Genomic DNA, 27,238 nt, shown 5'->3' with positions numbered 1-27,238 from the left:
TTGCCTAATGCCACGTGCCCGCAAGAAGTGTATGAATTCTGTACACATTTATATAAAAAATATACAGATCATAAGTTATCTGGACAACATACGAATAGTCAACCTACAAACAAACACATAAGATATTAACTTCTCGACTATAAACTTAGAGTGGAATTGTAATCAAGTTTGTCTTGTCGCAACAGCACTCAGTACACTGTATTTAGGACAGCTGTTGCTAAGTGCAGTAAAAAGGACAACATGGATTATATATTAAAAATAATGATTAAAGAGTTTTTGTTAGTGCAGCAATGTGTTATATTTAAACCTTCGTTACTTTCCATCTTATTTGCTTCTCTTTTATCATACTGTATGTTTCAAACAAGAATACAGAAGATATCAGGGTAATTTTATATTCAGTTACTGACAAAACTGAGGAAAACTTGAAAAATAGAATGTCGAATAACACAATACTTTTAATTAGATAACATACCGTGTTATGGTATCTCTTGTTTGTATCATAATGTTCAGTCATGTTTTTACAATCCCACGTAAATTGAAAATACAATATTTATATCAAATCATATCTCTTGTACAGTGTCTCGTAGGTAGAAAAGTATTTTTGACTTGTATTAATCTCGAATATTGTAGTATGAATATTAAGAGACAAACAAGTGTTATTTATTTGACATTATTAAAACATTCAATCAAACATTAAAAAAAATTTTGATAAGTGTTCTGTTATTTTCATCATTATAATGAGAAATAAGATTAATCAGAAAAGGAGAAACACTCTTCTACGTGTTTTATGTATTATGTATTGGTTTTCCGATTTTTTAATGAAGTATATGACTAGTAGTAGTTTGCATTAAAAAACAATGAAAATAATAACAAAACACAAAACGTGATTGTCGAGAAGAAATATTTATTACCCCCATATACCTAAGTTTTAGAATGTATCATTTAAAGAACACTTATCAATACGACTGTAATATTATAATAGCAATCCAATCAAATTGTATTGAGAATAATAATTTTATCTGTGAGATTATAGAATTGTGGACTTACATCATGCACCTACTTTTGATTCAATAACTCAAAGTTTTTTTCAACTAAGTTCTGTCTAAAGATCATATTTTTATTATACTCGATATTTATTCTAGTGATTACATTCTTTACTGTCCTTCCGGGGGACAGCAGTAAGTTTCTGGACTTGCAACGCTAAAATCCGGGATTTAATTCCTCGCGAAGAATACAACAGATAGCTCTATGTGAGTTTGCTCTAAAACAAGCAAACAGCTCTTAACTAACCTATTTTTAACTGTGTATCGATCTTACGAAGGTCCGGCATTGTCAGGTGGGTTCTGAGGGTCGCAGGTTCGAATCCCCTTCGCACCAAACATGCTCGCCCTTTCAGCTGTGGGGGCGTTATAATGTTACGCTCAATCCCACTATTCGTTAGTAAAAGAGTAGCCCAAGAGTTAGCGGTGGGTGGTGATGACTAGCTGCCTTCCCTCTAGTCTTACAGTGCTAAATTAAGGACGGCTAGCGCAGATAGACCTCGTGTAGCTTTGCGCGAAATTCAAAACAAACAAACAAACATTTACGAATGGTCTCGAAGTTTCACTTTTCACTTTCAAAAACATTGTTTTAAAAGCTTATTTTCGTCATTAACCAGAAATTCATAAAGAGCATTCTCCTAGGCACAGCTAAAAAAGTAAATACATTGAGAAAATGTCACTGATATGAAAAGTTTTAAATTTGTTCTTGCGGGACTGTTTTGTCTTGCAGTCGTTACATTTTATTGCTTTATTATAAGACCAGGATATTGTGGTTAAAAATATTTGGTTCCAGATAATAGCATATATGTCTAGTGTTTCTTTCGTATCTGTTATTTTTTCACCACGTGAGACTTTCATTTTGAACCATTGGTCGAATCAGACGTCCATTTAAACGAACATGTTGATGAAAATGAAGCCTTTTAGAAGAACGGAAATAATCGGAAGTTAGTAGATTTTAGGTTGTAAAGATATCACAGTGAGCGTTTCTGTCTTCTTTATACCTACGTCTCCTTCAATGAAACTCCATTACCGAGAGCTACTAAGCTAACAACCAAGTTGCTCAGCTAACAACTACATCACTGCACTGCTGAGCTAACAGTAATACTGGTGATATTCTGATATTAGAAATCTTATTGATGACGCTGCTACATTCAAAGCCATACTGACAGTGCTAATGTAAAAGCTTAACGTTGATACTATAAGTTAAGAGACTTACTGAAAACTGTTTAAGTAACAGTTATGCTGATAGCTTTGTTGAGCTAGTAATTAAATTGATAATAATGCTCAGGTAAGAGTATAATAATTTTAAGCGTTGCTAATCTATTGACCTCTCATCATCATTAGCTAAGTTTCCTAGCAACGGCTGTTTTATAAACAAACAGTTCTTCTAAGTATTTTTTATCTTTTATATTCTTCTAAAATAAATACATTTCAGAAACCACGAGTTTATTGTTTGCTTTCATCCTCAACAAGGAAAGAAATGCACCAAAATGTGTTTATTTGTCTGTTTTCAGATGGCTAGTTATAAGAGAGATTTTTAGATTAACGTCACGAAGAAAAAATAGTATAACTCCAACTAAAAACAAAGATTAGGACGAAGTCACCAACTTTTTATATAAAACGACCTTTTTGTTCTAATGATGTGTTTTACGTCAAGATATTTCGCGCAAATGTTGCGTCCTAGGGAACATTTATTTTATTAATACTGTGTTCTAAAGAATGTTGCTTTTGAAATATTACATAATTCTCCCTAGAAAATGCTACTTTTTATGCATCAGTAATGTTTTCATACAAAATAGTAATGTATTTCAGACATTTTAACTTGTAGCTAATATTGTATTTATCAACGCTACCTTTAATGAAGCTATTTGGACGTTCTTGCTTATACTACCTTTTATCTAATGCTGCATCCAGTTCATGCTATATTATTAGGTCATCCCACAAGTAATGTCCGAAAATTTAGTACAGAAACTGCATTATCATTTCTGTCACATTTGTATTTCTATTAAAATATGTAGTAGGACGTGTATAAAAATGTTCAGACAAATAAAAGAAACTAATTCAACTCAACATTTTCAGAACATTAATCAAATAAACTCTTATGAAGATGGATGTATTTGAGGAGCACATTAGGCATATAATGCTTTATGAATTTTAAAAAGGCAATAGTGCAGCAAAACTACACAAAACATTCAAGGTGTTTATGGTGCGGAGTCTCTCAATGAAAGAAAATGTCGAAGATGGTTTCAGAAGTTCAGATCAGATAATTACAGCTGGCTGCACTTTATGAAGATTGTGCTGTAACAGTTAAAGAACTAGCACAAAAGCTTAATTCAACCCATTAAACAGTTCGCCGTCATCTGCAACAGCTTAGAAAGGTATCAAAACTTGGAAAATTGGTCCCCCATGATTTGACAGAAGCCAACTTTATAGCAAGAGTGGATATTTGCACTTCTTTGCACTTTCATGAATGTAACTCACTTTTTTTTGGACAGGTTAATGACTGGAGACGAAAAATTAGAAAAAAATTAAGCTCCGCAGACAATGACTCAGTGCAGGTAAACTGGTTAAAGCACAGCTCAAAATGGACCTCCACCCTAGGAAAGTTTTGTTAAGCGTTTGGTGGGATATTGTTGGTGTGATCCACTTTGAGTTTCTGCCGCTCGATGTAATGATTACATCAGACTTCTATTGTCAACAGTTAGAGCACTTGAATGTTGCACTGAAAGAAAAGAGGCCTGCTTTGATCAATCGTAAAGGTGTTGTGTTACACCAGGATAATACACGGCCTCATACAGCAAGGATCACATCTGCAAAGACTGAAGAGCTAGACTGGGAAAAACTTCCACATCATCCTTATTCTCCAGATATTGTCCCATCTGATTATCATCTATTCCGAAGTTTGTAGAACTATCTTGATAAAAAAAAGAGCTTGGAACATATCAAGATGTCAAAACTACGCTTTCCTCCATACCCCAAGAATTTTATAGAAATGGTATTCAGAAGCTTGTGAATAGTTGGCAGGAAGAAATTAATAATAATGGAACATACATTGTTGATCAAATAACATTAAAAGCGTTTGAAACCCTTTCTCTTTTTCTGAACCTAAAATTGGACATTACTTATGGGATGATATGATACATGTAATACTGTGTCTTAGTTGTTTTAAGTAACACTGCTTTATGGTTCGTTTTGTCTTTAAGCTAAATTTTACAACTAAGTTTACCCTTTCCTTATTTCTACCTTTTGAAGAATTCCACCTTATAAGTAAACCTGTTCTGTAGTTTCTCGTTGTCTTGTAGTGCATAACAGTTAATCTTATCATTTGGTTAACGCTAGCTTGTAACACATTCCACTGCTTTATAGCCTACATTGTATTCTAATTAAATCTTGAACTACAGCTTACTACTAGTTTCAGATAATGTTGCCTTGCAACAAAGTTTTACTGTCTAGCTAATGCTGGTTTGTATCTGAGATAGGTAGTGTTATCTTATAACTCATTTCTTATTTTGTGTAGAGCCCACCAGTGGCACAGTGGTATGTCTGCGAACTTACACACTAAAAACCGGGTTTCGATACCCGTGGTGGGCAGAGCACAGATAGTCCAGTGTGTAGCTTTGTGCTTAATTCAAAACAAACAAACAAATATTTTGTGTAGTGTTCCATTCTAAATAAAGCTAATTACAGCTTAGGCTGAGTATTAGTTTAAGGTATCTTGTAACTATTTTAGTATTTTAGCTAATTTTACCTTTTACTCCTGTTTGGTTATCTGAAATTTTAGATTCTTCACTCATATATGTGTTAAAGATTGGTGTAAGTAACATTACCGACTACTTATGGTAGCAGAGTTTATAATTATTCTTGAGTGGTGGAACCCATAAGCCCTTTACATTTATGGTTAGAGTTATTATAATATTTAAATATTTCATGAGTGATGAATTCCGTAGATCATTAACATTTAGAGATGATTCTTGTTTTTAACCCAAATCGTGTTTTTGTCTTCCATCACTAAAAGCCTTATACGCATTTTATTGTTTCATGTAATACAGGCTTGTATGTCTTTTTCTTACACATCTTTAATTGTCGTCCTCTCCAACTGGCAGCTCTTAAGTGGCTAAGTGATAAATTTGAAGATTTATAACGCTAACAGAGAGTTGGAGCTTATGAGCAAATCCATCCATCAGCCATCAGAAGAAAGATTAAAATCTGATTTATACCACACGAAAGCTATAGTTCTTAGAACCGTGAAAGACTGAGTTTCATGGGATAATCGTTGGTTTATGATTAACATAAAGGGCCAAAATGAAGGGTTTACCATAAGAAAGTTGTTTAATGTTAAGGAAGTCTTAAAATAAAAGATATTTTGCAGTTGTACACATAATGATTTATGAAAACCTAGAAATTATAGTTAACCGTTGATTAAGTAAAACCTGGTTCCGATACACATTATACACAAATTCTGGGCTTTAAATTCGTTGTAGATATAATGTTTGTGCTGGTTTGTTTTGTGTTTGTCATGTCAGAGCAACTGGTCATTGAACACTTTAGTGACACATTTGTATGATTTATGCTCATTAGTTTCTCACCAGGACGATATAGATATCTATGAGATTGTAATAATATAAACTGTAAGTGTGACCATTCTTTTGCCACCAAAAAACTTATACTTGTGTGTCTTAAACTCACAACAGAAAAACTGTAAAAGAAGAAAAATGATCTGAGATGAACAGATGGTAAAACCTGCCTAGAAGAAGCCTATAGTTGAAGTAACCATTAGCAACCACATACTCAAGAGGCAGTGGAGAAAAACTGCATCCACTCAGGAGGATTTACCTGTTTCAACAGGAAGAAAATATTACTTAGAAGCCCTTTCGAAGCCATACAACTGCTATTTCTTTATATACTTCCCTGTGTACGTGTACCTGACCTTTAGTTATTTTACGTGGTTTTTTTACTTATTTGAAAGGAAAAATCGGCGTCCGAATAAAAACCAAAATTAGCTTACTTCTGTCATTTTGTAGTTTTTCGTTAAGTACGATATTTTGCCAGTTGATTTGTAAATATGCAAACTGGCTAATTCTTGTTTTATAAAATAAAATAAAGATTTAACTACAATTTATATAGAATGCTTTCTTTGGAATAGATTTCGAAGTTTTGATCCGAATAGCGTGAAGTATTAAACGTACCTTGTATTGTATTTCCTGTAAAATGTATGTTTTTATCATACTTCCTAAATGCAAGTTTGCTTTAGGTATCATTTCATTTGATTTTTCATTGTATTTTCAGTTGGAAATGAGATTAAGTAATGGTGAAATGGTAGAGACGTATTGCAACGCTTTATTATTGCTCATGTGACTATAAAGAGTCGGCTGCGCGAGAAATGAATTTATATTTTATTGTATTATATTACCCTACCATTTACTGAGATATTATCTTATATTCAAAATACTTTTTCCTGTTCTTAAGGCTTAGATATGCATGTTCGCCTAAGCAGTGATTGTCGTGTGGTTTCAATTTAAAATAGCTTATTGCGGTAGACTGGATTAGTTTGGGGTTTTCTACCTACCAGATATATGAAAATATATACACTATATATATAAACACACACATAAAGCTCTGTAAACAAAGTGCTTTCGAAAGGTGCATCTTTTACCAAAGTGCCCTTGGTGAAAAAAAAATAATTTTTTGAAAGTGTTTGGGTTACTTCCCTTCTTGTGCTATTAATTAATTTCTTTAAACATCACAATAGATATGCACACATAATTTTATAATGTTAGTAATGTTTTTCTGATTCCAGACAATATTTTTCTACTTTTATATGAATACATATATACGTATTTATACTGAGGTTATATTTTCTTAAACTCGATGCAACCATATAAAGCGTATACATTCATGTATGTAGTGTTTTAAGAATTATCTCTTTCTTTGCCAGATATCTGTGCTAGCTAAGTATGAGTTCCCTTAGTTAGTCTCCGTTACCAGTTTGTGTTCCTTCGAAGTTACTTATCTGTCAAGACAGTTTTATGTTTATTTGTTTTATTTTGTAAAGAGTTCCTATTATAAAGTATTATTGTCTAACGGTGTGATGGTTTGGCGCTGAGATATATTCTGTTGCATTAAACTTTCACTTTTGTATTTTAAAAATATAAATACGTTCTATTATCTAATTTAAAATAACGTTGAAACTGCAATTTGTTTGATCTTAAGTTATTAGAGCTATACTTTTTGATTCGTATTAATCTACGTGATACTGCTTCTTTTAAGTTAATGTTTTAATACTGTTTTAGTTTTCCTTGAGTACTACTTTAATTCTATTAGCTATTTTGATTATAGTCTATGCAATATACAGCTGGAGATAGTTAGGTTTAAAATAAGATGAAGGAATTTGTTACAATTTTTTTATGTTTGAAGTAATATGTCTAAGTTTGGCTTTTCTTGTTACTAAGTCTAGATTAGTATAATTACCATTGTTACTATGGGATATTGCGTTACTCATGTCGTTTTGGGATTTTGATCTAAATGTTTGTTAAGTTCTAACCACTCATTTTTACTGTTTTTTAGAGGAAATTAATGTAATTCTACTTATAGTGCAGAATAATGTGTTATAATGTATTAGTTCTGAGAACTGTTTTCATTGCACTGGATTGTAATATATATATATAATAGTTTTCTGGATTATAACATTTTTTCAGTACTGTATTTTGGCTTCTTCTTTAATAAGAAGGTATTTTAGTATTATAGTCTCGTTAATTCTTTCTCTGTAAATATGATTCTGTAAAGTGGTTTTGACGTATTATTTTGTGTCAGGTTTTCGTGTTTTCTTCTAAGTCTGTATTAAGTATTAGGTAGGTATTGTTTACCCTTTAAGAAGAGATTAAGCTGTTCCAGTGTTATGCGGTAATGTCATATAATACTTTGTATCAGGTTTTCGTGTTTCCGTATTAGTATGTATTAAGTAGCTATGATTTGTTCTTTAAGACGGTATCATGCTGTTTCAGTGTTACGTGGTGATGTTATGTAAGCGTTTTGTGAGTTGAGTTTTTGTGTTCGGAAAGGGAGATGTCAGAGTGAGAAAACGGATATGTGTTTAAAGTAGTAATAAGACTTTGATATTAAAACTAAGCCCATTCAAGCAGAAGCCTAAGATAAGGAGGCAAAAGACACGTTAGCGTTTATCATTATAAGACCACAACTGTATACTTTATATTTTTAGGGTAAAATTTACAACTTCAATCCCTTTTTCCTGTGTTTGTTGTCGGACCTGAAATCACTTTTTGTTGGTTTTACTATTTTCTGTATGCATTGTACCAAGCACCATACTTATTTGCACTGTCTTTTATTGAACAAATTAATTAAAATTATTGTTTCTTAAATAGTGCCCAATACGTCTTTTTATTGTACAAAATATTTTTTTTGCGCTTTAGTGTCCTGTTTTTGCCTTCCATCAGTAAATGTCTCTTTGCGTTAGTGTTTTCGTCAGCTATGTATGTTTTGAATTTTTTTATTTCAATCCATTTTTTTTTTCATTTTCTGTCAGATAGTTCAAGTCACTCCATAGCCCTTACCGTAATGTTAACACGCCATCTTTTGTGTTCTGAGTGTTTTATGTTATACACATGTTTAGTTTTCTAAAGTTTCACTTATACTTTGCAAGTTGTTCTTGCCATCTAAGTCCGCGACCTTGATTGATTGAAGATATCTAGCAGCTACCTGTGCACGGCTCTTAGTTGTTTGACGATATTTAGTAATTACCGATGAATTAATTATTATTTATGATCGACTTATGCAGCTCAGTTCTTGAGTTTTATTAAATTCCCTTTTAAAGTTCATATCGTTTTCTAGCAAACATGATTGCATTAACAACGCAGACTTGCCGTTTATATTGCTTTACCTGGTAACTTTTCTTAAATTTTTTCTGATGTTGAAATATAGCTAGTGTTGCATGTGTTAAATTGCTATGATCTAATGCTGTATTCTGACTAAACGCATATTTTAACTATTGTCAATAACACCTTTCTTCTAATGTTTCCTTTTAACTGTTTATATAATACGGTTCTCTAGCTAATGGTTCTAGATAAACGGTTTAGTAGTAAATGCTATCGTCTAGCTAATACTGGCCTTAAGTGGTTCTCAAGATAATGCAGAAAAGTATTTCATTTATCAGTGTTATCATTCTATTCTTCCAGTATCTCGTATTATTGTGCCGTTAGAAACAAGGATAAAGAGGCTATTTCTTCGAGTTTTTATTCCTAATACATGTTAACATATGCAATTGACTTTGTTCTTGTAATACTATAATTATTATTGCCAAACACACGAGGACTGTAAGTGATGTAGATTTGTTGAAAACTTGTCAGTTCTTTCAGTCTGGCATAACTCTTAGGAACTCTACAAAAAGCTTCCCGATAACATTTATCAAACTTTTATCGGGATTTACTGAAACAGTTTTCAACTTAATTCTATAAAGTTAATTAACATTTGCCCTACGAAATAATAATATATACGTGGAATGGAATATTTGCACGATTATCTCGCGAAATAAACCTATATTCGAAATGAAAAGGTTTCTGAATAGTTTATAACTGTGCATAATTATAGTTGGCGCAGTATCATTTTATTTAGTTTCTATTTAAGTATTCAACTGTTGACATTTTTACAACTTTGTATATGCTCATTTACCATAGAATTAAATGTAAAGTTAATCATCATTTTATTACGCTAAAGATATAAAAACGATCAACAGTAAAATTCTATTTGTAGGCTCAAAGTTCAAGGAAGTCTTAACTTTCAAAAGGTTTTTTAATACAATGTTATATAACTGGAATGATAATATGGAAAAAGCAAAGTAGAGCGAAAAGAATTATAATAGTTTTGACAGTATACTAAATTGAAAGTTTAAGACTGAGACATTTACATAATTAGTATTAACTTCCGTTCAGATCAATTTATGCACTCTGATCAAAACTCAAAATCAAATATTCTTACATTTTTTCTTATAAACTTTATAATGCACTGTTTCATCAGCTGGGTTCCTTCGATGTTAACGATATGTTAGGTCATAAACCTAATAATATCTCTCATGTGGTTCAGTCAGAAAGAGAGATTTAGGCCCTAAAAGCTATATAATAAGCTGAAAATTTAAACCATTCACTGTAATACATGTATGATTATGAAAAATTAAAACGAGATATACTAAATATTCCAACTAATACTGTTCATGAAAGTAACATTATAGAAGGAATAGATTATACCTTACTCAAGGAACCAAAAATTACCGCTTTTTTTAGGTTCAAGTACTGTCGCAAATTAGCATTCTTTGTAAATCGTAACATCAGTATAATCACATGTAAACAAAACTTTACAGATTTCTTCTTAAAAACGTTTTGTGACCAGCGTAAACCTATTAAACATTTCCAACAGCGTAACTTTGGAGGCGTCTAACGTTTGAGTAAATTGCAACGGCACGTGTTACTTTTAAGGTGTAGAGCCACGTGGCGAGACAGTATAAACAGTACATCTAAGAACTAGTGTTAATGAAGATGCAAAATAATAAATTAAATGTGTACCCGAACCACACAATAAATAGCTAAAATATTGGTTCCCTAATTAACATTTAATCATGCTGAATGTATTAAAAATAACGCAATATATCAAACGTCCTGCGAAGTGTATTTAACACAAGTAATCCGACTTGAAATAATTTCTATAACTTGACAAAACATGGAGCAGTACCGAAAGGTAATAAACAAAGATAAATCTTTTATAATAGTTACTCTCCCGTTGATTCAGCGGTAACTTTATGAAGTTAAAATGCTAAAATTCAGCATCCGATTCCCTGCAGTGAACAGAGCAGAGATATCCCATTATACATTAGGATAAAACAAGAATACAATCATAAACACTGTGACAGTAGAAAAATAAACGCAATAAGTTTCGATAAATTTTAATAATGTTAATAAGAGCATGGAAAGTATATTATAACAATGGTGAATACAATAATTAAAGCAGTTAGCAGAAACTAACGTAACTTAACTGCTAACGCAATGTTCTACTACATATGGAATTGATTAATATCTAGTATTAGCTATTTATGTTTTTGTCTGTCTTGAAAATGTGCGAGCACTTCATTTCAATGGATGTAAATATATTTTACTGAATATTTTGTACAATAACACATTAAAAGCTTCTCAAAGTTTTTATAAATGCTCTAAAGTTAGGTTGTAGAATAAAATTATAAGTTTATTTATGAATAGTATTAAGTATGTCAAAATGTAGTCTTAAACAAACTAAAGCTAAAAACGTACACAATTTATGTTATCGAATATAAGCCGTACTTAATAAAGGCTTAACTAATATTAAACCTGAGAGAAGTGGACTCGTAGATTTTAAAGTCAGGGATTATAATTCGTTCGTATTATTCTAGAAATCCTGCATTCAAAGAAGTATTTTTGCAATAAATATATTCATTTGACTGGGAATGTTTTATTTGCTTGTTTTTGAATTTCGTGCAAAGCTTCACGAGAGCTAACTGAGCTAGCCGTCCTTAATTTGGAGGTGTAAGACTAGAGGTAAAGCAGATAGCAATCACCACCCACCACCAACTTTTTTACCAACAAAATAGGAGGACTGATCGTCACAATTTAACGCCCTCACAGCTGAAAAGGTGACCATGTTTGGTATGACGGGGATTCGAACCCGTGACCCTTAGATTAGGAGTCAAAAGCCTTAATAACATGGCCATGCCGAGCCTGGGAGTGTTTTATGGGTCTCTGTTAGTTTATGGTACGTGCTTAAACAAACAGTAGGTAAAAATAAGAACGGTCAATACACTAAAGCAATTCAACATTACATTAAACAATTTCCAAATGAACTGAAATGTAGACAATGTTTTTAAAAAGGTATTGATAGTCTGTATAACATTGTAAACTACAATTAGTAGAATGAATGTTATTTAATTTCACCCAGAATTAAAAAAATTCAGTGTAGAACATCTTTAAAATACAAGTGATTTTATATCTCTGTTCAATAAGGTTGGTGATAACATGTTTTTGTCTTGAGTTTTTAGGAAATATGGCAGATATTTATTTACAGTCTCGTCAAGGAGGTTATATATATAAACATTTTAATTATAATTCCATTATCAAATAAATATCCATGATCATTCTGATACCACATAAATATAACTATTATGGTTTCAAGTGTTGTAATATAAATCAACAATAGTTTGTTTGTTTGTAATTAAGCACAAAGCTACACAAAGGGCTATCCGTGCTCTTCCAACCACGGGTATCGAAACCTGGATTTCAGCATTGTAAATTCGCAAACATACCGCTGTGCCACTTGGGGTATTAAGCAATAGACAAAATGCTTACATCATAGCAATTACACAGTGATACAATGATTTTTGTTAGTCCGTTCCATTGATTATTGTTCCATAGAGTGAAATTGTATATTCAACTTTAATAAATATCTATATTTAAGTTTTTTTATAATTAAGACTTTATACTGCCATTTTCTACTTTGAACTACCAACCACAGGGAAAGCAACCAGATACTTTATCTACCGCTAACTCTTAGAACACTCGATACCGACAAATAATGTGATTGACCGTCGAATTATAAAGTCCCCACAGCTGAGATGATAAGCATGTACCCCATCGTGTAAATTTTAGTGTAAAATTCCATTATATTTGTGAGGGTAATGCATTCTATGGTTATAGTTATTTTCTTGGCCTCAAAACATTATTTGACATTCCTCGTATTTTACTTCTTTGTTCTATGCCCAATTTGACACTAGATAATAAAACTAATAACCGAATATTAGACAATCTGTAACTGATTTCTCACAAATATGCACCTAAGCTTTTTCTCCTAAGTAAATTATTCCATTGTATATTTGAACGTTCACTTGTTAAATCATATATTTATAATGTATTTATAACGTAAATTGTATTTTCATTTTATATTAAAATGTTGTATATTAAATGCTACATTCTCTATTTATTTTAGACATGTTGAATTTTACAATTACATCATACATAATCATCAGGCTATGTGCTTATTTTTCCTACGCCAAAACGTGATGTACGTTTACTTGTTAAATCAAAGAGTTGAAATGAAAGTTTCGAATTCAATAGTTTATATTTCTGCAAATCCTAGTGTGTAAAATGTACGGATGAGTAATAAATAATCTACAGGCTTATAGTCTATATCAGTGAGTATTATTATCTCATACGCTAATGTACTCAAAGAATTTTGAATCTAGAATGTCTTTTCAGCTTCCTCTCAGTAACTCGGGTCTGATAAAAAACGATTATGACCTAAATTTATTACCATTTCTACGTTGATAAGAAGAGCAACTTAGGACAGATACTCAACTTTTGTAAAGCAATGAAGGTAAAGGGATTGCTTTACATATGATGTGAGTTATTACGTATTTCACTGAACATGTTAACCAAGTCTCCAGTAAATCTCAAACTGATCGCTTTTTTGAAAAAAAGAGCATTAGCAACATATCATGGTACAACTAAACATGAAATTGAGATAATGTTTCTCGTTTCGATTTGGTGTAACTATAACATATTTCGAGCAGAATAGAACATTGAATAAATAAACAAATAAACCTAACAGACCAATAACTTGTAGAAGATGAGGATTACAGTTTTGTTAACACAATCTGCTTAATATATCAATATAATACTTCTTGAACTAGTTTATAAAATTCACGACTAACAACAAAATAATGAAGAAATATGTATTGTAATTACCAAACGTTTGTTGTTTCTTGTTGAAAATTTTCACAGTGTAATGGATGTTGTAAATAGCTTCATCATTCAACATTACAGAGTGGACGTTTGTTTCTAAAATTCGACTTGTACTTTGTTTATCTTAAGAACAATCTTTTGTTATTGTACAACATGTAGGTAATGAATTGTTTCTTCACTGTCTGTTAGTAGGTGTGCTTAGATGGCTGTGATGATATTCAGCTTTGAGACGTGTTTATTGTTATAAAGCTCTGCTCACAGGAATTTTTCTTTACTTAATGTACAGACTACGTCAAAAAGAAATAAACCATTGTGGTGTGTATATTACTAGTAGAAAAATACTAAATTAATTTGTTAAACCAGTATTGCTTCTTTATGCTACATTTAATATCTTCAGATTGTTCTCACCGTTAATAACTGGCACTGGAACCTTTTGGTACTTTTTGTTGCCACATATAATTTCGCTAGTACGAAGTTTAAATCCGAGTAAAATATACACTAATTACTACTTACGCCAACACAATTTACAACATTGTGATTTCGATGGTATCCTTATAACACTATATGCCATGTTCGAGAATATCTTGTTAGGTATCCGCCTCCTCCCAGTGTATTCAATATATCAGGATATTTCGTGATACTTTACACCCCCGCACTCCATATGTTTGATACTTCGTAATATTTTAGGTTTGGGTTAATTTAACAAAAAACATCTGACTCAATGGAAATTCGATGGACTGTGTAGAGTATGGTCCGTGATGTTGTTTTTTTTGACCCGATTGGTCGTCATGGCTGATCATTCGCTAGCTATAGTCACACTACTGATCATTATTGAATATCTCTCTCTTCTCTTATCACCGTAACATTCTTGTAGTTCACTTAAAATATCTTCGTATTCTCTATTCCTTACATTATCTTCAATGTCCTCTTCTTTTCTCATCCTCATCTGAGGGCAGGTCGTAAGATAAACCTGTATATATGGTAGTGTTCTTTGAGCGCTTGACAGCACCTCCACCTCCTTCGCCGAATCTTCTTCGACCTCTTTTTCAGTAATTGTTGTGGTATCGTGATCACATCCATTTTCAACATCTACATCTCGGACATTTTGCTGCATAACATTTACAAATTAATTTTGTTTTCGATCTCGTTTCCATCTCGAAAGAACAAACATTCGGAGGTTGTGACTCATTATCACAGCAGTTCCTCACAGGTTTCAGATTAAGAATAGTGAGAGTGTTCATAAATAATATACTACAGCCCTGTCATGATCATTGTCAAAATTAGAGTGTAAAGTAATCTAACTCTATTGACAAGAACAATCGTAACTTATTTGAATGTTATTCAGTTATATATCAGCCTATACTTATGAATACCCCATAAAATAATACATATTTGTAAACTTTCATTTAAAAGAAAACTAAATGCCAGGTATGGTCCCTGCAAAGTGTCTAACCATTTCTAGTAGAGTTGAGTTAGAGATTGATGGTCAGTTCTTTCTTCTGCCAACTTTATCACTTTTTTATTTGTTTACTAATGGATTCGATTCATTATTATCACAATATTTTTTGCCTAGGTTAAAAATTTTACCCCTCCATTGTATTTGATATTTCTTTGCTGGTTTACAATAGATTTCCATATCCACCACCATTAGAGTAAAATTATTCACATCGAAGTTGTTACTCGTTTAAACACACTGTTTGAAATTCTACACCATTATATATATTTTACAGGTAAATTATATGCCCAATATTTTCGATAATCTATATAATTTCTTCCACTTGTTACAGTTTGCATTTATACCATTGTAACTGATATTACTGGAAGCTTCTTGTCTCTCATAAAGTTGTTTTTTTGTTTACACAAGTATATTTAAATATATTTATTTCCTTATCTTAGTTAGCTTTTGTTGGTTTAAAATTTCAACTCGGTATGCTTCTTACTATATTTATTGCCTGTATTACTCTTGTTTAATGTTCCAGTGTATCTTTTGATATTTCAGAACACTATTTTAATATTTCCATAATGTTTAACTTTTAACAACCGTTTTTGCTTGGTTTTAGTGTTCTGTAACCTATTATTTTTGAAACTTTGAAACAAAATTTGTTTTCCTTAGAGCGTTTTCAATTACTCAAAACACTTAATATTTTAGGTCATATTTCGCATGTTTTACAATTGTTCTGTACCTCCATAATGTTCAATATTTCAGGATATTGCCACAACAGATGTGTTTTACATACCAATCAGTGGTTGATATGTCAGTATGTCTTCTACTTGGATAATAAACAGTTTATGCTTTCAGTATGGTTGATATTTCCGAACGTTCTTTGTCTGGTTTAGAGTTTGTTTATATCCCAGGTGTATGGTATAAGAAAATGGTTTTCCTTACATGGAACAGTTTCTTTAAGCTCGTTGTATGTTTGATATTTATAAACATTTTGTGGGTTACAGTTCACTGACAGATCCGTAATTGATATGCATGAAGTATTAAATGTCTTATATTACTTTTTTATCAAGCAACAGGTTGTTTATATTTGTATTATGTTTGATCTTTTAGGGCATTTCTACAACCCAATTATAATTTATATACATTTATTATTTGGTTATAATCTTTTAATTTCCCAAATATATTTAATAATTCAGAAGATTTCTTGTTTTGCATGCAGTTGTAGTGCATACTAGTCATTTAATATTATATGATGTTCTTGTTAAAAATTATAGTTGTTTTACTCTACACTCAGTGGCCACTTTATTAGGTACACCTGCTCTTTAACGCAAATAGCCAAACTGTGAATCATGTCGCTGCAACTCAATATGTTGCTGCTCCCCCACACATTAGAACGGGGAAGATGTGTGATCTGAGTGACTTTGACCTCAGAAATTGCTGACTTCTTGGGATTTTCACGCACTACAGTCTCTAGTGTTTACAGAGGATGGTGCGAAAAACGAAAAACATCCAGTGAGTGGCAGTTCTGTGGGCGAAAACATCTTTTTAATAAGAGAGATCAGAGGAGAATAACCAGACTCGTTCAAGCTGACAGGAATGTCACAAATATTTAAATAACCACTTTTTACAATAATGGTGTGCAGAGGGACATCTTTGAACGCACAATGCGTCGAACCTTGAAGTGCATGGGCTACAGTAGCGGAAGATCACGCCGGGTATCATTCCTGTCAGCTAAAAACAGGAAGATGAAGTTACAGTGGGAACAGGATCACCAAAACTGTACGATTGAAGACTGGAAACACGTCGCCTGGTCTGACAAATCTCGATTTCTGCTGTGACATGCAGATGGTAGGGTCAGAATTTGGTGTAAACAGCATGAATCCATTTATCCATCCTGCCTTGTGTCAACGGTTCAGATTGGTGTTTGTTGGTTGTGTAATAGTGTGGACAATTTCTCTTGGCACATATTAGGCCCTTTAATTTAGTATCATTTGAATGTCACAGCGTACCTGAGTATTGTTGCTGACCATATGTATCCCTTTATGGTCACAGTCTACCCGTTTTCCAAAGGCTACTTCCAGTAGGATAATGTGCCATGTCACAAAGCACGCATCATCTCAAGTTGGACTTGCAAATGTGACAGTGACATCAGTGTGCTTCAGTGGCCTGTACATCCACAGATCTCAATCTAATAGAGTATCTTAGGGATGAGATGGAAGGGGAGGTTCTCAGCATGAATGTGTGGCCAACAAGTATGCAGAAATTGCGTAATGCTAATCAGTTAGCATGGACCAAAATCCCTAAGGAATGTTTCGAACACCTTGTTGAATCCATACCATGAAGAATTTAGGCTGTTTTGGAAGCAAAAGGAAGTCCTACCCGGAACTAGTTAGGTGTATCTAATAAGGTGGCCACTATGTGTACATCATAGGTTTCGTTTAACTCGGCAACGACTATTTTATATTTCCAGTATTTTTTGTCATTCTTTAGATATTTTTGTCAAGAACACGTTTAGTTTGTATCATAGCATGGATTATTTAAATAGTTTTTATCTGGAGTACAGTTTGTTTACAATTAGAATTAGTTGGATATTTCGGAGTATTTGTTGCCAAGTGTTGCAGTTGAATTACATTCTAGTTATCTTTCGTGTCTCTCAATATTTCTTGTTCAGGACAAAAGTGGTTTGCTTTCAAGTTTAGTTTTTTTTTTCTTTTAAGACGTTACTTTTTTGGATTGCAGTTAGTTTAAACTTCCAGTACATATATCTTGTATTTTGGATAGGTCTTGAAACGTTATCCGATTTTCACTTTAGATATTCTTTCATAACTCCTTACTTTAGCATGGGTTGTCGTTTGTTTAATGTCTCCTGCTGGGGCAGAGGTAAGTCGTCGGATTCAGCGGCTCGATTCCCCTTGGTGGAAATAGCAGATAGCCCGATGTGGCTTTGCTATGAGAAAAACACACGCACTCGTTTGTTTAAACTCAAGTCTGATTGATATTTCAGGAATATTTTATGTAGATTACGTTTTTGTTTCCGTCCATTTGTTGAATATTTTGATATATGTTTATTCTAGTTCTACAGTACTTTTGTCTTGATGGGTTACGGGTGGTTTACATCGCGCGTGGTTGGTAGCTTAGGATATTTTCAAATAGTTTACAGTCCCTGTTTGTTTCGGTGTTTTAGAATATCTCTTGGCTTGATGACAGTTGGTATACAAATTCAGGATGTTTAATATTTTAGGATGTCTCTTTGTGGACTAAGCCTTCTTTCCTTCTTGAATTTGTTTGATATTTTCGACGAGAGCTTATTTACTGTAATTGTAGGTTTGATATTTTAGGGCACTGTTTACCTTGGTTACCGTTCGATATTTCATTGCATTGTTTGCTTGGGTTATCGTTCGATATTTCAGAGTATTGTTTGCTTGTATTATTTAAATGCCCAATGTTTCATAATATAGAGTTATACTGCTACCATTTGACATTTTATATCAGTTATTTTTTTCTAATTCACATCTGATTTAAACTGCAAGCGCTTTTCACATTGTTGAGAATTACTTGACTGGATTTCAATTGTATTTCTTTTTCATAAAAGTTTTTTTTTTTGTCTAGACTACAGTTGCTTACTTTTTCAGTGTGCTAAGTACTTCGAAAATACCTTTATCGATTATATCCGGTAAAACAATTCTTAAGTTAAATATTTCAAAAATATTTGCTGTTGGCTTATGACCACTGCATACCTTATTTATTTATTTTTTTCTACGAATTACAAGATATTCAAATTACATCCAATACGAGCAGAGTTTCCACGGTGCTTGTTTCTAGGGTTATATTTCAGTTATCCACTTTTATGTTGGTTATTTACGGACACATTTTAGTTTGGTTATATTTGGTTGTGGTAGTTTTGGTGGGAGATGTATTTCATGTATTTCGTAATTGATACTATTTTGTGTGCTGTGTATTGAAACGCTTCATGGATTTAAAATATATATTTATTGATTACTCAACAGAAAATAGAATAATGTATATATATATATATTAGTCGTTGAATACAATCTTAAAAATAATTGAACCTATTGCACACAAGTGTTTGAAAAATAATAAACGAGTGAACGAATTTTAAATCAATCATGAATATATTTTTTAATTTTACAGTTTGTGATTTGGTGTTAGGGTTCTCACTTAAGAAATAATACTATTTTAAGTAGTGTTTAAGCAACCCATGCTTAATATACATTATCAAATGAAAACATTTGTAAAAAAAGTAAAGAAGCTATAGGTAAGATTCTGTCTGATCATTAAAAAACTTACCGTTTGTAGTCTCGATAAATTTGGTATCTTCTTCTTCATGTTTATTCATCCTACAAAATAATAATTGAAGTATGTTATTTAACTACAATAGTACTTTTTTTATGGAAGAGAAATTACTTTAAGTGTTTTTAAAGGCTCACCGAATTCTGATTACTTTTGTTGATACATTGATATTTTTGTCTATATCGTCATTAAGTAAAAGTATTAATATTATTCGCCATTTTGAACCTTTTCAGCGTTTGTTATGTATTTAACGATAAATCTTCCTTGGTTGCATTACAACGAACACAGAAGAAAAATCTCCTCTGACGTATTTAAGGCAGAATTAAAAACAGAAGAGTTTTTATAAGATAAATTATTATTTAAAAACATCTATAGGATCATATCTTTACTCCAGGAATAAAACAACACAGCATAATTTTATCTGTAACCACAAATATAGGAAAAATGGTATGAGTAAAATATAACAAGTCAATGAACCTGTATATGACAAAGTACACATTTTTCTAAACGAAATAAAATAAATTAGCATTTAACACTAGGAGGTTATTTTGTAATGTAACCCTTAAACATTTCACTTGATTTATGTTAAAAGTATTATAAAGATAATTTAGATATAAGCATTTATACATAAATGCACCTCCAGAAAGTCACAGTTAGAAAATTTGAAACCCGAAATATAACATAAATGTGAACACCAATTTCAAGATTTTCTTGACGTTAACTAAGTTTTACTTTACATAGAACTTTTTTTTCACGTATTGATACCAAATAAAAAAGTAGTCAGTAAAGAAGTGGATTACGTTTATGGTTTTTTGGGTCGGTAATTTTTAGATTTCTATAAAGTAATTTATAATAGGTATTTGGATAAACACTAAAGGGAAAATAATTGACAGTTAAACAAGAAATCATACTTTTTTTAGCTCTTAGTTTTCATACAGGAAGTTGGTTGACTCTGCGAGAAACATGTAAATAAAGATGAACATACGCGAAATCTCGTGTATAATAGTCGACAGCGGGAAATGGAGCTTTCACATGTTGACGTCATCTTTCCAGGAATTATTTGATGTACTAGAAATACAAAAGGTTCACTAATAGCTTGACGTCATTCTCAACAAACTACAAGCCACGCCTTTGTACAGGCAAAACTAATAGAATAAAAACAGTGGGCTAAGTGTTTTAACTTGCACACCTGTTTTTATGAGTTTCGATCTTGTTCTCAGTAGACCGAGTTTATTAGGAATGTCATTAAGGGAAAAGTAGATTCTGTAACGACACTGTTCTAAGTTCTGTAACAATATTGTTCTAGATTCTGTAACAACATTGCTCTCTGCATTTTGATAGCCAATCAGTTCTTCGAATTTCTTAGATATGTAAATCTAATGTCAGAAAGTTATATTTATTGTTTTAAATTTCCAATACATCAGAAGCAATACCTGTCTAACAAATAAAAACTATTAGTTTTTCGTTATAAATTTTTATTTGTGTTCTCAAGTTTCCTAAAGGCTATGATATAAATACGAATTCGATCCGTTGTCCACTAGTGAATATTTGATCTTTATCGACTGACCTAGATCTAAGGCTATATGAGTATATAGTCCTGCATAATAATTGCTACGCCTGTGAAAATGCGTACTCCGCATTGCAATACGGTATTGAAAGAGAACAACACAGTAGGGACTCAGGAAATCTGTTCCAAAAACTATTCTAAATTTATCTGTATATTTAATGTAACGTGGCTTTGAATTCGCAAGGAATTATGGTTAATATATTTTTATTGATTCTATTTGAAGTTCAACATTTGTGTGTTACGTGGTCACATTACTATTACTTTGTCATTATATATATTCTATACTAAAAGCAGTAAAGTAAAAATAGTAAAGCAGTTGTTTCGAGGATCTCTAAAAATAAACAGGATAGCATATGTGTATCACGTGTTAAGTTTAGGTTTTTATTTGATATGATCATGGAATTAAATTCTGAGTAAATCGTTTTTTCTTCTCCAGGAAATCACTTTGTTATAATATTTTAATACACAAAAAGGTATTATAGCAATCGTTAATGTAAACAAAACTTAAGAATTATGCAATTATGTGGCACATACACCATATGGCAAGTATGTGGCACATACACAGTTTTGTCTATTTCGCGTGTATGCTTTCCATATATGTAGCTTAGGAAGTCAGAGATGGTGGGACGAAAGGCTCTGATATCGTTTGCACAAATAAAGAAGAATTGGTTAGCTAACCCCTTAAAGTCTTATCCATATTAGTAACATGAAATATACCTGATCCTATCTAAGAATAGCCAAAACTATATATAGAAAGCTGATTTTAAGCGATTGTCGTAGATTTACTCAGAAATGATAAATACTTCCCTTAACACTCAGGAACTGACATATTGGATGGAAAATTTTCTTATGCTTTAAGTTCCGGTGAAGGAGGAAAAAAAATCATTTTTATTTCGTTTTTAGAACTTTATAAAAAAAAAGTAGATGTGCGAATGTGAAAGTGAAAAAAGGAAATAACGAAAGGATAATAACAAAAAAGAGGAACCGTGTTGCCATTTAATAGAAATTAAAGTAGAAATTTCACTTTTCACAAAACAGTGAGAAATATAAACAAACAAAAAAGCATTATTTTCCATATTAAACAAAAAATATTTCTTTGTTTAGACTTTTCACAGTATAAGAATATTACTATTTGTAATAAAAGAATTATATCGTGATAATTTTCACTGGCCACGATTTTGTTAAAAAATTAACGACTTATTTCTAGCTGTGAAATAAAAAAGGTAAAAAATCAAATAGACGCCGGGAAGGAGACTGGAGTTTATTGATTTCTGTCACTACCATGAAACGAAGAATGACCAGACAGTGCTATATGCGGGGGCGGATCGAGTGAGAGTAATTCTGTTGTCAATCTACGTAATACATTCTGTGTAACTAAGATAAAACATTTAAAAGTTTATATAAAATGGACAAGTGTTCTATGTAATAGTATGACTTACAGCGTAAGAAGAATGTCTGAACGTTACAAAAGCTTCTAAGACAAGTAATACAAGGAAAACATTCCAACATTGTAAAACATTACAAACACTTCGGAGAAAACATGCCAACATTTTATAAAACTTACAAACACTACGGAGAAAACAATCCAACATTTTAAAAGACTTACAAACACTACGGAGGAAACATACCAACATTTAAAAAAACTTACAAACACTACAGAGAAAACATATCAACATTTAAAAAAACTTACAAACACTACAGAGAAAACATACCAACATTTTATAACATTAAAAACACTACGGAGAAAACATGCCAACATTTTATAAAACTTACAAACACTACGGAGAAAACATACCAACATTTTAAAAGACTTACAAACACTACGGAGGAAACATACCAACATTTAAAAAACTTACAAACACTACAGAGAAAACATATCAACATTTAAAAAAACTTACAAACACTACAAAGAAAACATACCAACATTTTATAACATTACAAACACTACGGAGAAAACATACCAACATTTAAAAAAACTTACAAACACTACAGAGAAAACATATCAACATTTAAAAAACTTACAAACACTACAGAGAATACATTCCAACATTTTATAACATTACAAACACTACGGAGAAAACATACCAAGATTTTAAAAACTTACAAACACCATGAAGAAAACATACCAGCATTGCAAAACGTTACAAACACTACGGAGAAAATATACCAACATTGTAAAATGTTATAAACACTACGAAGAAAACTTACAATCATTGTAAAACGTTACAAACACTACAAAGAAAACATACAAACATTGTAAAACGTTACAAACACTACGGATAGAACATACCAACATTGTAAAACATTACAAACACTATGGGAAAACATATATACCTTGTAAAAACCTTACAAACACCACGGACAAAAACTACCCATCTTGTAGAAATTCTACAAACACTACGGGTAACAGCTATTGAGATTGTAACACACTGGAGACATCAAGAAAAAATATCATCTATTAAAAAGTCCTTTTAGAATTGCCGAAAATAAAAATACAATATAAAACCTCATAAGCGGTAAGGGAAGCAATCAACGTCAACTGGTATAGCCAGTGAATATGGCTGAAGGAGGTGGAGTTTCTTTTTGTCTTTAAGAAGCTATTCAACACAAGGCGGAGATGCTTCAATACAGTACACAAGTGTAAAACCGGCATTTATAGCTCTCTAGGGTCAAAAAAGTCTGTCTTCCAACAAGACATGATGAATGTGACCAGTTGGTGCTTTGACAGAAGAAAAACGAACCAAAAGAGATCAGTCTCGGAGTACCAATAGACATTAGTCATAGCCACTGGTGAATGACTCAATAGCTTGCTCTATTGATTCTAATACACACGTGTATTGATAGCTGAGTTAACCCTCTGACAGTCTTTTCTATTATCTATCTACGGATAGGTTAACGTACAGCAAGATTTGCTATGTTAATATTGTTCTTTATTTATATGTAATAGAAGAGAAGCTGATAAGTATAAGGGAATAGCTGATGAAGGAAATAAATAGCATAGATTCGTTTGTTTGTTTGTTTGTTTGAAATGTTTGCATAAATCTACACAATGTGCATAACCTAACCTAATTTTGGTCTAATAAACAAGAGCGAAAGCAACTAGTCAGTGGCACTCTTCGCCAATTTTTGAAATCCTTTTATCTGACCGAATAACGAAACTTGACTGTCACTCTTGTAGCGGGTTCAAAGTACGGAGCTCGTTTCTGTGGCAACAGGGTGCATAGTTTGAACCCTCGGATTTGTAGTATAGTCACACTAACTACTAGGGCCACACCGTAACTTTTGTGTACGGATGTTAGTTTTACGTATAATTATTTATTCCGGTTATAGATGTACAAAGAAATTTATAGAATGCACTCTTTATTAACTAATATCAAAATGTAGTGCAAATCACGAATATAATATAAGTAACTTATCAGGGCAGTACATTAACTAACTGCGGATAAGCCACCAGATGACAGTCATGTGTAATGCTTCTGTTCATTACAACATATGGCCATCAAATGTTTTGCTTTACGTTCTAAGAAGAGATCGTTCAGCATAGTTACATTTGTATCCTGCTATATGACAAACATGCATAACAACTTTAAATAATTTGACCTTGACAAAAATACGCCAAACTGTGATCAAACTTGAGAACGTATTCACATTGTTTATAGAAGGAATTCAAATGTATCAGCTGGTACAAAGCAGAAAAAAACAACATTTGTATTTCATAAATCGTCTGTAAGTTGTTCAAGAAAGTCCATAAACAACTTTCAAAACAAAGTGAAAATTATACTTTTCTCAACAAAGTGCACGTAAGTCAACTCGTTTTTCTAAGCTAATTTAAAATCTTAAAAAAAACTACATTTATTTATCGCTTGTTACATAGAAAATTAACGTGACACTTCTCGTTAATTTCTTACTGGAGAGCAGTAAACTATCTGCACTCTGTTCACCATGAAGAAATGAGTCTCAGATTTTGGTGTTGCAAGTCCATAAAGTCACTGCTGACCCATGGGGATAAAGTGATTGACACACTGCTATGGTTGTATTTACGATGATTGAATACATGAAGCTTAGTGAAATTTTAGTTAAATATATTTTGTTTTGCACGAAAAAAAGTTTTATTATTAAGCGTAAAGCTACATAATGGGAAAGAGAGAAATCTCGTATGTATTTGTTGTGTATTACACTAAGATAACACCTATCTTGTGTTGGTATCGTATAGATGCTACATGTATCAACTGTTACAAGGCATAAAGATGAATATTCAGTATACTTGGTGTTTGAAAACAATAATAAAACTTTTTTTCTTTTTATTATCATACAAATAAAATAACAGTGCTTTTGTCTCAGTTTATATAGCTGAAGAGAGACAATGCCTAGTGTATCTTATAATGGAAGATGAAAAAAGAACATCATCCACATCTAGAAATTAATAAAACAGAAAGACATATTGCGTGTATATAGATCTGCGAGAAATACGAAGAAACATCCTTCGTACTTGGAGTTTCATTTATTGCATATTAAGTCACATTACAAATAAGTAAATAGCTCTTTACTCTCAGTTGTGAGTACGTATATCATATATAAAGAGGAAATCCATTCTCTCACGGTTTTAGAAACTGTCACGTTGGTTATAGGTTTCTGACTACCCCACCATCTTGTCAGCAACTCTAAATAAGTGATTGTTATGCATGACTCTTTTGATCTCTAATCTGGCGATTTAGCTAGTGTGTCGCATAACGTGTTCTTCAGATTAAAAATACCGCATACTTGATAAGTAAATGCAATCATTTTCGTACATAAAGAAGTTTAACACATACACTGAAAGGGCACTTTATTAGGACCACCACTTCACATACTGTAAGACCAACATTAACCATGATAACAGTCAGGATTTGACACATATAAACTCCATAGTATAATGGAATGTGTTCTGTTCGATTGTAGTTTGCTCGAACATTCTATCTAATAGACCACACCATGCCCAACCAGTTTCTCATGTGATTTTTTTGAAATATTTACTCTACCGTAGGCACAGAAAAACATGAATTGTAATTGAACAGATCACTTACTTTAATTCAGTTGCTATCTATAATTTATACTCTACATACTACTAAAGCTGTGTTTTGCCTAACCCACGTTCTTTTGTTATATATCATTTTTTAATGTATTCTTTATCGTATGAGAAAAGATAGGCGAATCTGTAAATAGTACATAATCTAGCTTATGTGGCGAATCTGTCAATTAGTACATAATGTGGCTTATATTGCATTTTTGTTTCTGCTCTTCGTCTTTCCCCCCCTGTCATTGAACAGTAGTTAGAGGCCACAACTGTATATACGGACAGATGTATCATTTGTTATTGCTGGTGTTGGTAGACTATAATAATAAATATCTTTAAACAACCAGCCAAAGAAACGGTATTTGACAACGACAATTTTTCAAGACGAATATTTACTTTGTTATTCTTTTGAAATTTAAAACAAGACCTTGCATGGGAGGAGTTTCCAGTAATGCAAGTCAATATAACGAGAAATTTTATATGTCTTTAAAGTTACGAAACATCCAGTAATAGATTTTCTAACAACATTTTTACATGTTGACAGTAATTTGTGATTATTCTAAAATTTTATAGAATTTACTCAGTTGCTCATTTTGGTCTGAAAAGAGATGGTATATGCTTCCAGTTTTATTAACAGGCGGGGGATCTTAAAGGAAGCTTATAGGAAATAAATTCTGAACATGTTTACAGTTGAGAGCTCTGGTTGTATCTGTGTTTGTTTGGTAGTTTATCAATAAAGTAATGATTAACAAGATAGTATCTGGGCTTATTTGAAATTGTAGTATATAAGGAAGGTTCTATATTCCCAAGCCGGTTGGTATAGGTATTAAAACTTTAATTAAAATAAAGTACAAAACAACGTTTTGACCCTCTTAGTTCACCTTTGCAGAGTTTGAAACTAAGAAGGTCGAAACTTTGTTCTGTATTTTATTTTAATTAGAGTTTTAATACCCATACCAGTTATATAATTAAACACAAAACTACACAATGAATTATTTGTGCTATGCCCAACATCAGTATTGAAATCCGTATTGTAGCGTTGTAAGTCCGCAGACA

At 32.0% G+C, this 27,238-nt stretch overlaps 1 protein-coding gene across 2 annotated transcripts in view; it reads right to left on the bottom strand.

Annotated features, from left to right (window-relative positions):
- The window catches only part of LOC143223152 (potassium voltage-gated channel protein Shaw-like), a 156,132-nt gene that overhangs the window by 70,132 nt on the left and 58,762 nt on the right, over positions 1-27,238 (bottom strand). Inside the window, exons 2-3 of one of the 2 annotated variants that reach the window (XM_076450708.1) lie at positions 20,474-20,630; positions 19,560-19,609 (exon numbers count right to left, since the gene is read on the bottom strand). The gene's annotated coding sequence lies outside the window, so the exon portion shown is untranslated. The remainder of the gene's footprint in view (positions 1-19,559; positions 19,610-20,473; positions 20,631-27,238) is intronic. The other variant, XM_076450706.1, reaches the window with a different exon arrangement.

This window comes from Tachypleus tridentatus, chromosome 8 (genome assembly GCF_004210375.1).
Source record: "Tachypleus tridentatus isolate NWPU-2018 chromosome 8, ASM421037v1, whole genome shotgun sequence".
In the NCBI taxonomy this organism is placed as follows: domain Eukaryota; kingdom Metazoa; phylum Arthropoda; class Merostomata; order Xiphosura; family Limulidae; genus Tachypleus; species Tachypleus tridentatus.
The sequence above is the reverse complement of the archived record's forward strand: the minus strand, read 5'-3'. Positions and strand labels throughout refer to the sequence as shown.